At 38.8% G+C, this 13,855-nt stretch overlaps 1 long non-coding RNA gene across 1 annotated transcript in view; it reads right to left on the reverse strand.

The window, feature by feature from the left end:
* LOC130608625 (uncharacterized) overlaps positions 1-13,855 on the reverse strand; it is a 119,501-nt gene that overhangs the window by 64,686 nt on the left and 40,960 nt on the right. The window contains exon 6 of the long non-coding RNA XR_008974586.1: positions 8,764-8,952. This is a non-coding gene — a long non-coding RNA (uncharacterized LOC130608625). The remainder of the gene's footprint in view (positions 1-8,763; positions 8,953-13,855) is intronic.

Consider the following 13,855-nt stretch of genomic DNA (forward strand, 5'->3'; position numbering starts at 1 on the left):
CTCTGAACCACAGATGGGTCACCACAACTTTCCTTTTGACAGCTGTTGTGCTTTTCATGCAAACATTTGGTAACTAAGGAGAGGTTACTAATGCAAAGACACCTAAAGGCTAGCCTTCACCGCCAACCCACTTGGACCAGTTTTATATCATGTTCCTTCATAGCTGAGCTCCAGTACACCCTCTTGTTTCCTGTTCTGCTGAAAAAGAACTTGCTTTCACCTTGCCAAATCCCTGTCACACTGCCTGCTGGTTTCCTTCTGCCTCCTCTATCTGTGGTTGAGGATGGGAGAGCCTATGAGGCATCAACCAGACAACACACAGCAGGACTGCACAGTCCTGCTGCTCACCACTGAATTATACACTTGTGACTCTGTTTCTACCAGCCCTAACATTACTTTGCTTTCATGTATTGCCCTCGTCTTTGTTTCGCCTCTGCTCCTCCATGGCTGCCTCCCACAGTCTGATTGCACTTGCCCTGCCTGCCCTCTGCTTCCCAGCGGTGCCTTGCTGGCTGCCTCCCCATCCCCACTGCCATTTAACTGGCTGCTGATCCATGAGTGTAGCACAAATGCAGTTGTAGCAATCAGTAGCTGAAAAGATACGTGGCAGCCATTGTCTGCAGTGGACACGTGCTACAAAATGCTGAATTTGCTTAAGTCTTGCTGGTAATTTCCTCCCATACCTTGGAAATTTCTCCACAACTCTAAGCACAGCTGCTTTTTCACAAAAGAAGCTACATGCAGCACCAAAAAGTCAATAAGGAGGATTTTCACACCCTTGTCAGCACGAGTTCAGAGGAGCATACCAGCACACTACCACAGCAGCATCCTTCATAAGCCTGTCTCTGCTCTGTTTCCTGGATTCATTTTAAGCATAGCCAATGTATTGTAACAGTGGCCACCATTTTGCTTCTTTCCGTGGACAGTTCAGCTGCTCTTGCTCTTTGATTCATTCCTGTAGGGTTAGATGTCTTTTTCTCAGCAATTCCTCCTATAAACTGGAATCACATGTCCCACAAATCATCCTGTCTCTAATTAGGAGATCTTTTATGTCTCTAATGTACATATGCATGCCAGAATTCTCAGCAACACAGTACAAGCATCTATCCCCTTCTCTGCTTCTTGCTTTCGGGACTTAGAAAAAAAGTATCCCTCTCCTACCTCATGTATATTTTCCTCAAATGTTTTCCTCAGCTGTGCCAGAGTTTGCATATTCATTCCTAGCAATTTTATTTCAGTCTTTAATTTTGTCCTATGAAAATGTAAAAAAGCTGTACCTTCATTTTTTTAATTTATATTCATTTATATTTTTAATTTATATTTATCGGGTTCATATACAGACACAATTCTTTCATATACTCAGTGAAATCTTCTTGGCATGGAAGTTTTGAATTCCTAGTAGTCTGCTTACTTGCAGGGGATTAATCGCCTCTTTCTAGGTGCTGTTAATCAGATCTTTTTCTCTATGTGGCTCTCCCTCAATCCGCCTGATGTTAACCATGTTTCCGTGCACAGTATCCTAGGTAAATAACACGAAGGCTCAATACTTTTGCAGCCAATTTTAATATGGGTATTCAGAGAGCTTTACTACATATAATATGTGGGTATTTCAGTCAGGTACAATGAGAATAAAATATACAGTGTTTCAAACTGGCAAACTATGCTCCTCTTTCCAAGTTCCAGCTGGGCTGCCACAGCCAGTCTGACAGGAGGTTGTTCTGACAAGCTTGACAGACACCTCCAAATCTTCTGAAGTATTCTTCCTCACCTCCCTCCTGCCCAAGTATTACATTTCTCTCCATAGGCTTCTCATGGCCGTGCTTAAGAAAAATTCAACATTCTCTAATGAAAAGTTTCCTAAGAAGTGACAGTATCAGTCAGTCCCAACTGCAGCTAGACATTTTTGCTTAAAGATTTGTGGAAGCATTGCTCGAACCTAACAAATCATCTACCAGAATGATTTTTCTCTTCTACAGAACAGCTCCTTGACTCTGCAGCAGACACAACCTGTCTCCCATTAATTCATGTCTCTAAGAGCTTCTCAGGTCCATAAGCTGAAGGAAATGTATGTTCTAGTCAAATACATAAGCTCTGAAAAACAGTCAGAGGCTATGCTCTGGGAAAATGCTAAAACCAGCTCCTCTTCAGGCTTTCCTGCTGGACTGAGTTGCTCTGCAGGTGCAAAGCACCTCACTGCCTTGGACTGAGAATGCGGATGGTGATGTGGAGTCACCATCAAGGGTGCACCTGCATGAGGCACAGCATCAAAGTGTCCTCTGACCATGGACTCCCAATTAGTAGATGAAGGTCGCCATCAACATCCGCATGACAGCCAGTGTTTCAAAGTAGGTCACACTTCAAAACTTACACAGAGGCACTTGCACAATAAAACAGACAGAGCATCCTCAGGCCAAGTACATGAGCCAAACAATGCTACACTTCAAAGAAGTAAAAAAAAAACATTTAATGTACTTTAGTAGAGGAAGTGAAAATACTGCAAACAAAGATGTGAGAATTGAAATAGTTTTGCAAAATATTGTCATGCCACACCACACCAACTGGTCTTCTCTCAAGGAGAACAAAGGTGCTTGAATTCAGTCTTTTGGTGCCCCTCTTGGAAGCTTAAGTGACAGCAAATTTTAAGGGCCAAGACCTGGCATTGCTGCAGGCCTTTCTTTTTGCAAATGCGATTTTAAGGCTCAATGTAATTGTTGCTAAAAATAAGGTATCAAAAGGTTTCTAGTCTTGCAATATAATGAACTGCAGGCTCAATTGTTTGAAGTAGTAAAATTGCATTGATGACACCAGATCAAAGACGAACAAAAAGTCAGGTATTTCCTCTAGAAAAAAATTTAGGAACATCATGCTTTTTCAAGCAGACCTTACTGTGGTTTAAAGGCAGAGTGAGCTTGTATTCGGATTTAATTTATTAGCAAAATAACAACAACAAAAAATTGTAGGTACATGAAAACTCCAAAATCAGAAAATGCTCAAAGAAAACCAGACATAGGAGTTCCTACACATGCATTTGTGTGCGACCAATCTTGCTTTGTTTTAAAAATTAGCTGAATCACAGACAACAGAATGGCATTAGTAACAGCTACAACTCTCTACCATGCCCAGGCAGCAAATCAGAGGCACCACCATTTTTAATTTCCTGCCAACATATACACTTGTCACGATTGTTGGGATGCCAAACGTTTCATGACAGAATCCAGACAGCCAGAATTTTTAATCCAAGGAATACTCAAAGCAACTTATGTCAGTCCCAGTGCTTCATTCCAGAGTCTGAGAATTGCACAGTTGTTACAATTAAATCTAATATACACTTAAAAATATTTAGCCTTTCATGGTTTTTGGTTTTTTTTTGGTTTTGCTGTTCTTTTTTTTAAATATAATTTTTTTTTTTTTTTTTATTGTGGCCAGTTTACTAAATTTCAATTTTGTGGACACACAATTTTATTTTCTGATAATACTCAAGAGAACTGAAACTGAGCAGAGAGGCCAGATAATTGCTTGAGCCCAGGTTTTATAAAGCCACTTTTATAGATGCACCTTCTGATTATGTCAACCATCTTGGTAGCCCTAGACTCACTGGTGATTTGTGGAGCTCTTCCACAGAGAGCTGAGTGGTCAAATGGCATTGATTAGTTTCATGTCTAACTGTTAAAACGTATCTAAAAATGGGAAAATGGCACACTGCACTTTTTTTTATACTATTATCCTGTAATCAGTGTTTGCAGTCAGAGCAGCAGTGCTGCATGAACTTATGAATTCAGAGCAGTCTGTGGGCCTGTGACCAGCAGTTCCATATTTACATTAGAAATAACATCCTTAAATTTACTTTTCAACGACAGTGTGCACTTAGGAATTTTCATATACACTTAGGAATTTTCATATAGCAGCAGCAGTTGTCTCCCATGAAAAGAAAAAAAAGGGTGGGGGGGGGGAGAGAAAGAATTTATTTAACACCCCCCCCCCCCAATATAAGAATTATATCTTGAATATCACATGCTTAGATTTAATCAAAGAATACCAGATATACCTGTGAACAGGCTTTAATCATGCCACCTTTTCCTATTGTGCTACCCATCTCAAAAATTGCTATAGTCAAGTACGCATCAGGCTGGAACTGCCTAAAGTCTTAAAAAACATGAGATGAGAGATAACAGCCTCAAAACTCATAGGGTTTTAGCCACCATCTAAACCTGGTTTCTTACAAACACATGCCCAAAATGTCCTTCCTCTCAGGCCACCTGAAGAAAGGACCTTCATTCAAGGTCCAATGTAAAGTTAAAGACTGGCCTCTAAGGAGTGCTAATGGGCCAGACTGTCTAAAGCAAGTGTCAGTGCTAGGCACTGACTGGTAAATGAGAGCAATGTTAAAGTTCCTAATCAAAAATCTCTGTGACTATTACAGGCTGTCTGGATGCTACAGCCACACTCCAACTAGACCGTGGGTGCTCTAAGTACTTAGGGACTGTCCAAGAGCATTATTTTAGACCTCCAGGAAGCAGTGAAATTCAAAGGTGAGTTTTATATCAGCTTTAATAGTTCACCTGATATGTGTTCTGCAGCAGTAACACCAATGTTGGGATCTGGTTTCATACCCGATACTTGTTCACATAAAAGAAAACTTACAGTATCACCCAGCCATATCACTGAACATGCGTATAAACTACTGGGGCATTGGTGGAAAAATGTAGGGAGCCATAAGAATAATTTGCTGAGAGGCTAAACTGCTTAAGTTGCGTAGCCTATTCAAGGGGATGTACCTGAGGCCAGTTTAGCACTAACGCGATACTATGTCTCAAGTACACCAAGGCACAGAAGTTGTCACTTTGAGATACAAGATAGCATATCCCCACATTGTATCAAATACCAAACAGAGGTATTCCTCATCATAAAGCTAGGTCCAGAACGACTGCTATTTAAAATTGTGCCTACTTCTTAGGGAAGAAGACAGCAGGTGACTTTAAGATCCACTTCTTGATTCGCTGAGTTGTGTTACTAAAAAAAAAAAAGGCATGCTTCTCAAATCCATTTCCCTGCAAGTATCAAAACCACACAGAAGTCCAAAGCCTGAGTAACATAATGTCTGATACAATAAAAAGACAGAACTGTATTAATAGGTTCATCTATCGCTGATGAACTGTAATCTCATACTAACATTTCAAATGAGAATACTGGCACCTTTTTCACATGCCCTTTCTACCCTGATTTTGAACACTCTCTGTAAAGAAACAAATACACAAACACATGAAAAGAAAAACAATGAGGTTAACAAATTATGATCCTTTCTAAAAAGAGACAACTGGCTTCAAGTTTTCAATCAGCTTTTTTTTAGAAAGACAATTAAAAAAAAATAGCAGTAACAGGCAATCTGCCACTCTGCTATTTCAAGACCTGCTTCAACAGGAATAAGCTGAAACACTAATGTGTCTAATTTAGAAATAATATATGTGTCCATGGTGAAAGAACTTTAGGTCCCAAAATACAAGAATGATTCTATGTTTCTGAGTTATACAGCTCTGCTTCCACTAGTTGGAAGCATCCTTAAGGATGCTTTGCCATCCATCGCATATACAGGTACAAAACACTATTAAGCAACCAAGTGATTTGATTTCCATTGTGGTATCTGCCAAGAATAGCCACATGTTGCTAATGCTCTTCTGCACTGTAGTGATTAGGCTGCTGGTGTAAATAAAAATACAAAGCTTCAACACCAAGAATCCTCAAAATTCAGCGCTGAAAATGTATCTGGAGTATACGATGACTATTTCCTACAATGTCAACATTTTCAGCAAAACTTCACTGATAAGGTTTAATTTTGATTTTCTGCTTTTATGTATTTAACAGTTTCTAATAACTAGGCCATTCTTCTGATAGTGAAAAGAAAAAACTTTTTATTAGAGTAATTCTTGATGCAAGGCTACGTTCTAAAAAATGCTTCTATGAATACATAAGTGAGAACCAACAGAATGAGAGAATAGTAAGAAGAGTATTGAGTATTAGTGCAAGACACAAAGGTTAGTTTTTCCAAGATGAACTACATTATTGCTGGGAAAATCGTGGAACAATATAGCAACAAAAAGAAAGGCTAGTACTTATTGTATTCATTGAAGATGTTTTTACTAAAAAAGTACTTTAATTAACTATTTCTGACAATATCATTGGGCATTACCTGATTTTACTGTTACCTAGGTTTCTTCCCCAAAAAAATTAACTTCAACCTGCAAAAACTTAAACCTTAATACATTAGAGTTCTTGGAATAGAATACTTGTTTAAAAATTCATAAGGATCAAGTTTTAGAAGATTTTTATTTAGTCTTAGCAATTTATTCTGTGGCCTAGCCCTAAAGAGGTAGATTTATTACTAAACTTATGTATACAAGACAGGCTGAGAACGCTGGGGCTCTTCAGCCGGCAGAAGAGAAGCTGCGTGGAGACCTACCTCATAGCAGCCTTCCACTACCTAAAGGGGGCCTATAAGGACGGAAGAGGGACTCTTCATCAGGGACTGCAGTGATAGTACAAGGGGAAATGGGCTTAAATTTAAATAGGAGAAGTTCAGGTTACTTACAAGGAAGAAGTTCTTTAGTGTGAGGAAGGTGAGGCACTGGAACAGGTTGCCCAAGGAAGTTGTGAATGATCCATCCCTGGATGTGTTCAAGGCCAGGCTGGACAGAGCCTTGGGCAATACGGTCTATGGTGAGGTGTCCCAGCCCATGTCAGGGGGGCTGGAACTAGATGATTTTAAGGTCCCTTCCAACCCAAACCATTCTATGATGCTATGAGAGGTAGCAATAACAACTATTTTCTTAATAAGAACAACAGTCTTTTAACCAGACTGATTTTTCCTGCATCTTCATTTTTTTTATAAAGATTCTTATGGTGAGATATTTACATTTTAAATTCAGTGTAAAATATAGGCACACCCAAATCTCAGCTTTATAACACCACTGGCACATAATTAAAGACATAAACCAAGACAAGAATCAGAAAGCCGGTAATATTTTATCAGTGGAAGTCATTACTCTATGTAATTATTTTAAGGCCTTGAAATGCACAAATTTCCAGCAGATACACACAGCCCCAAACAAATGTCCCTAGTTGTTACGTAGATAAATGGGCTTCATAGCCAACAAACATGCTGGTTTGGACCAAGCTGTGAGAGGAATGAAATCACAGACTCAAAGGGCCCTTAGAGAAATTGTGTTGCTTTTACACACCAGTGACCCTCCACGACTGCTATTTCAGCTGATCACAACTCAGAACTGACACAGAAGAGGCATAACCCTTTAAGTTTAAAGGTCCATCACACATAGTACTTTGTCCTCCAACACAATAAATCCCACTTTATCCATTTATACACTTGTCTGCATGAACAAACATATGTGTCCACATATATACTTCCAGTGCAAACCAGAGTAATAATGTCTATTCAAGAATTCCTGTTTAGCTTTAACAGGATCTTGATTTAACCTATAGTTGGACCATGCAGGCTATAGATGCAATGGATTCATCAGCAAAAGGGTAATTTACACTAGCCATTTGTAGAAATAAGGCACTGATATAACAGTTGTATAAGTGCTTGCACGTTTTCATTAATCTCTCTGGCGGTTGGGGTGTGTACAGAAAGTGGTACCAGTGTATAACTATCATTTTTATCTACAGCATTTGGGATGATAACAAAAAGAAGTATGCATGCATGTTTTTCTGTTACGGCAGATACACAGCCAACAGGAGGATAGGGGATAACCAGGTTTTTAAAAAAAGACAAAAAAAATCTGCATGCTATTGATTCTCCCACACTTATAACCGACTGCTACGTCTTCTACCACAAATATTCTCTTTGATGTTACAAAGAAAGATGAGCTGCAAAGGCTGCAAGAATTCTTATGCCCATTACTGTCTTAATTATAAACTTGTCTGACTATAAACAAATGAAAAATAGATTGTTTGTATGCCCTGGACAAATTCCTAAGGCTATAAAGTGAGCACTCCATTATTTAAGAAGCATTTCGTATTGCCATGAATGTAAATGCCTGTAATACTAAGAACTGTACCAAATACACATTTAGGCAACAAGGTCTTTGGCATGAATATTAGCTGTATATAAAACCTGAAAAGAAACAGGAGAGAAATATTTCATGTATATGAGAAAGTACCAATATCCCTCAGAAAATGCTGTTTACATGCAATGCTATGACTACAGACACAGAGAAGGTACCCTGATGACACCCCAGCCACCTGTACTAAATTGATACAGCAATCAGAAAATAAAATGGAAAAAATTAATTCACTAAATGGAAGATAACAGGTACCACTACTGAATACAAAACAAAACAACTAAGAACAAGGCAATGACATTAACTATGCATAGCACAAATATTTCAGCTATTTCTCAGGAGATAAGTAAGACAAAAGCGATTGTACTAGTCAGCAATTTATACTTTCAACTTATTTTTCATAATTAAACATTTCTGTACGTTGACATATATTATCAAAAGAATAAAGAAAACATAACATATGCTTCCATTTTTGAATTTTGAAATATTGCTTTGTCTGTATATATATATTTATTGTTGTTTCTGTTTTCATTATTTGAACAAATGTTGCATAGAGATTTTCTTATATGGTATTGCTCTTATAGACATTACAGCATAGAGGTCAATGCACAAACAGTATCTTTTATACCTTTAAGCTTCATGTCAACTCCTACTTTACAACTAAGCTGTTTGTTCCTGTTTTTAATCTTACCCCAAGTTTCAGAAGAAACTTCTAGGAGTCCTGCAGACAGCATGATAGAAAACCTGTTCGTCTCCTTTCATTCTGTGCTTTGAACGATGGTTCAGATGAGGAAGAGCTTTTTCAGTGTCAAATTCTAATTCTTCTCTTGTAACTTTCACACTCCTTAACAGGGAGACTACATCCAGACTGATTGATACACTGAAAAAAAAAAATAAAAAAATAAAAACAAAAAACAACTTTCAGCATGCAGAAACATGCAAATATGTATCAACTGAAGCAGCAAATGTCTGTGAGGGCTTTCTTTTTTTCTGCTTTTGTAACTCTTGGACAGGATCATCAATACTAGCTGTAAAAGAAAGGATGCCTAAACAACTGCATTTAGATCTCAAACATACAAAGAGGTATGTACTGAAGTGCAAGTCAAAACAAAAAAAAAAAAAAAAAAAAATTGAAGTTTTACAGAAACATCCATTTCTAAAAATCAGGTCCTATGTCAAAGTGTAGGCAGGGAAGAACAAGAGATTTTTAGTGCGTACATTTTAACTTCAAAAGGGCAGCAATTCTCAAACAATTCCCAATACAATGATTTTACTCTTTCTGTGTCCTTTTCATCAACACACCACTAGATACTTCTCTATCTTTAATCCATTAGATTCATGATTGCAGTGCACAGAACAACATTCCTTGTCAGGAGACTGTACTGTACCACAAGGAAAAAGCAACAGATCGAGCAGTGTGCACATATATAGCCAACTGCTTTCTATACAGTGAGACAAACTGTAAAATAAAAGAAGTTATCTGCATTGTAAAGCAGGAGAGCAGCATTGTTTTGAACTGTACGCTGCATGCATTTCAGCGACATGAAAAGGACAGACACCTGCTTTTTGACTTACAAGTCACGTAGTCTGTAAAATAACAGAGTAAACCTGATCTGATGAATTGTCCAGTATAGGAGCAACATTGATGGTTTCTCAAACATCTGGCAGATTATTTATTAGAAAGGTTTTCTAGTACAAAATTTCATAGACAGTGGCAGCACCTCACTTTGCAACTGCATAGCCTGTAAATTTACACTGGAGGTTTCCTAACGGCACGCTGCAACGTTCAGGAAGCTAGAGGTGGAATCAACATCGCAAACTTACATCCAAGTTAAAACTAATTAATGGCTGAAGAATTAGCATGGTTTCAACTATAGAAGGCCTCCCCCCCAAAGCTCATCACCTCTCAGTAAAAATCCGTTCTGCAAGAGAAGGGCGAAGTCTGGTGTGCTGCGAAAGCCTCATCCCTATCTGCAGGGTATACATGGAAACTAGGCATCTCAGATGATTCAAATCTTCCAGAGACAGGAATTCTTGTTGCCCTGCTCACACTGATGCTTCTGGACAGCTCGAAGACCCCTGAGCACTATTTGAGTATCTTAACAATTTACTCTTTAGTGATTATTACAGTGCAAGGTTTACCTTTAAAAATGCTTGTTCCAGACAGGTTAAATACGCGAATAAAACCCCACATATATTTAATAAAATTGAGTGCAATCTTATATGTAATAAGATTAAGTATATTACATTAAATTTAGCTGCACCTATGAAGAATGCACAAACACAGCATTTCCTATAGCAACATATATGCTGCTGTACTCCACAAGCATATCTAATTTCAATCCATACGTCTAAATACATGTCTTGAAGCATTAATATATACTTTAATTACTGTGCCAAGCAGATGAGCACATAATAGCAGCTATCATTTTGGAACGTTATAGACACGGTTCACTATTTGAAAAAACCTCTGTTACATGAACATTCCCTTTACAAAAGCAACAGACTCTTGATCTTATCAATGTTGTTTGATTTTAAAATCAAATCACAAACTTCATGATACTCAGCACTGTTCTTAAAGCCTTGGCTCCTGCAATTATGCAATTACATGACACTTAAAATTTTTTAAGACTAAGTATATCTCTAACCTTCATGCTCCATGCTTAAAATGTCTATCTCAGCAGCTGAAAAGAATACTCAGCAAAATAAAAGAAATTCTGCGTTGTTTTAACATCTTATAGCATTTCAACTATTAGCTTGAATCCAAGCTAATATTTTTCTAAATTAATACCTGAAATTAGTAATGCCACAGTATTAACCCAGGAATCTGCTGTGAAGGCCAATGCTAGGCTAGCCAACAGTATCAGCTCCTGGCACTGCTTCTAGCTGGTAGTCAGCAAAATATCCATACACCTTAGATCAGCTTGGAGGGAGCAGTACGTCTCACAACCAGCCACCAAGCTGGTCTTGGCTGCAACTATCAAGTGGACTTGCCTGTGACAGGCCCAGAAACATCCAGATAAGCCTCCTGTGTCACACATCAGGTTGCTCAGCACTATTGCAATGTAGATAGGTTAAGGAGGAGAACCCCTAAGATGGTCAGGGGGGAGGAGCATTAGTCCTCAGAGAAGAGAATGAGGGAACTGAGCTTGCTCAGCCTGGAGAAGACTGTGGTGAGTCCTGGAGGCTTTCATGACCCAACCAGATGAAACCCTGAGCAACCTGGTCCGACCTCACAGCTGACCGTGCTTTGAGCAGGCGCTTGGAGTAGAGACCTCCTGAGGTCTCTTCCAACCTGAAGAATGATTCCATGATCGTTCTTTGCTGTTGATCTTTGCTGCCTAACTGGCTTGTTTTCTGGAGTTACTCTCTTCTCACAAGGTTTTATTTGCTCTGTTCATTCCTAAGAGCCCTTACTCTGACACCCTTCATGCCCTTCAGAAAAGGGTACCTGTTTTTCCTCTAAGAGCCAACAGTTTCAGGCACTTGAACCCCAAAGTATTTTAGCAAATACTCTGAAATCCAGGAGTTGATTCTGGACTGTAATTGTTACTAATGAGCAACTCTCCTATATTATCAACATTCAGAACAGAGAAGGAACAAAAGTCCTCATCATGAACAAAATCCAACTTAGCTCAGGACATTTTTCCCTGATCTTTTAAAAAATACAGCCCTATAACTGACCTTGATATTTCCTTTCTTATGGGGGTCAAATCAGATGCTGGTATAAATGTATTTAAATTTTTTTTCCTCCTGCATATGTTCTACATTTTCAGCTCCCAAAGCATACTGCTGAGATCAAGAACAGCCCTGTGCAGGCAGGCAGCTTCCACACAAAACAGAGAAATCAAAGCACATGCACAGCAAGACCCCTGAAATGTATCTTCACATATGTACCTGTTTTTAAGACTACTATAACACAGTGTAACAACAGAAATACAGTAATATATGAAGGAACTGGGAAGCAACAATGTTGAGCAACCTAGAACTTCAACCATCTGACATTGAAAATGCTCATTTGGCTCTTACATGAGGTCCTGGGCACATTTTGGTACACAGATTTTATTATGCAAGTCTAAAAATAGTGCAGAGTGAACTCATTGAAAAAAAAAACAATAACCAAAACCAACTTACTAGGAGTAGTAAGGAATATACAAGTTTCATGAGGCCACCCCAGAGCACTTCTAAAATGAATTTAGCACAAACCTGCTATACTTTTACTAGAAGACCACCTTCCTAAAGCAACTGATTTTCATCAGTTCCTGGAGTGCTTTCACTTAATTCCTTTTTCTTGTCCAGCTGTGCTCTAACTTCATTTTCCTAACATATACAATTTTCCCTGAGCAAAAGATTAAGTGGACAAATCCGGTTCCTATGTCTGGCACCAAGATATTACTGAGCTACATAAGCTATTAAGGGGTTCTAAACTATGGCAAACAAGTCCCCCAAGGCTCACTTAGAAAAAAATATAAAAACACAGGTCTAAGCTTGCCAGAGTGTCTGCCTCTTACAGGCACAGAAACCTGCCTGAGAAGAAAAAAAGCAATCGTTATTATGCATGAGGTACAGACCATCTGCAGTGGGCTCCAAGAGCCAACTGAAAAGAAGGGGGGGTGGGAGGAGTGTTCCCAGCTGCATTCACAGACAGTGAAGAGCCTGAGACTCAGAAGCTGTGAGTGGGAAAGAGATGGTAGATTAGGATGAAGGATGTACAAGATTTGTCATTGTAAAGAATGGAAAAAAATGCTGTTAACATACATACTGTCTTTGGGGTATACAGAGAAGAGCAACAAGAACATAACAAACTTGGTGAAGACAGAAAATTCAGACCATCAAAAAGGTTTCTAGGAGAGCTCTCTCCCTGTCACTGTGGTAGTAGGAGCATACAGAAGGTAAAAAGGGATGATAATATTATTACCCTGGTTGCAATATGGACCACTGAACTCCTCGTGACATGGAAGGTAAGAACAGCAATCGCTGTAAAGTGGCAGCCACAAAGAGTTTGGGGAGGCGTTCTTTTTTACTCTTTCTTTTAAAGAATTAAACACATCTTTCCATATTAGTCTTAAAAAAATCTCTTAGTTCTCATGACACTTCTTTTCACTACTGACACTACACATACCCATATTAGCTATTTACCATTATGCATGCCATACAGCTCAGTAATGTTTCATTTCTGAAAAGGAAAAAATGACCTATTTTTTTATTTTAACCGCTGAAACTTGAGTTACATTTAACTCGCCCACCAAAAAGAAACAAAACCATAAGAACATTTTCTAACTTCTAGCAGTTTGCTGTGCACTTACATGTTTGCAGTTCAGTAAACAGGAGATAGTTACATTAGCTATAAATGAACTGTGACTAGGTAGATATGAGTAAACCTTTCAAAGTGACTGTTGCTGATTCTGCCAGGAAGCAAACATATTTACATCTCTATTCAAGCCAAAATCACCACAAGTACTTGTCCTATTATGTAAAAATTGATGGCTTTTTAAACACTACAAATTAACCCCCAGTTTCACTGATATGCCTGGCTAAAACTCTGCTCACCTCTTTGGGGCCAGGATTTCACATGGAATTTGAGTCTATATAGGGGCTGACTCTGTAAATACTTACCATTACGGAAGGGGCACTGATACTTGAGCTTGGGTGAATCTTGCTGTCACACACAGAAGTCCCTTTTCCCAGCGGTCTGCTCCACCTAGCTGCTGGAGATTACAGCTCTCCATACTGAATCAGCAAACACAGACCTGAAGCACCCTCCAGCAGCTTAGCAGAAAGCG

This window comes from Pezoporus wallicus, unplaced genomic scaffold (genome assembly GCF_028554395.1).
Source record: "Pezoporus wallicus isolate ANWC-B61680 ecotype Strahan unplaced genomic scaffold, APGP_CSIRO_Pwel_v1 scaffold_3294, whole genome shotgun sequence".
Classification (NCBI taxonomy): Eukaryota; Metazoa; Chordata; class Aves; order Psittaciformes; family Psittacidae; genus Pezoporus; species Pezoporus wallicus.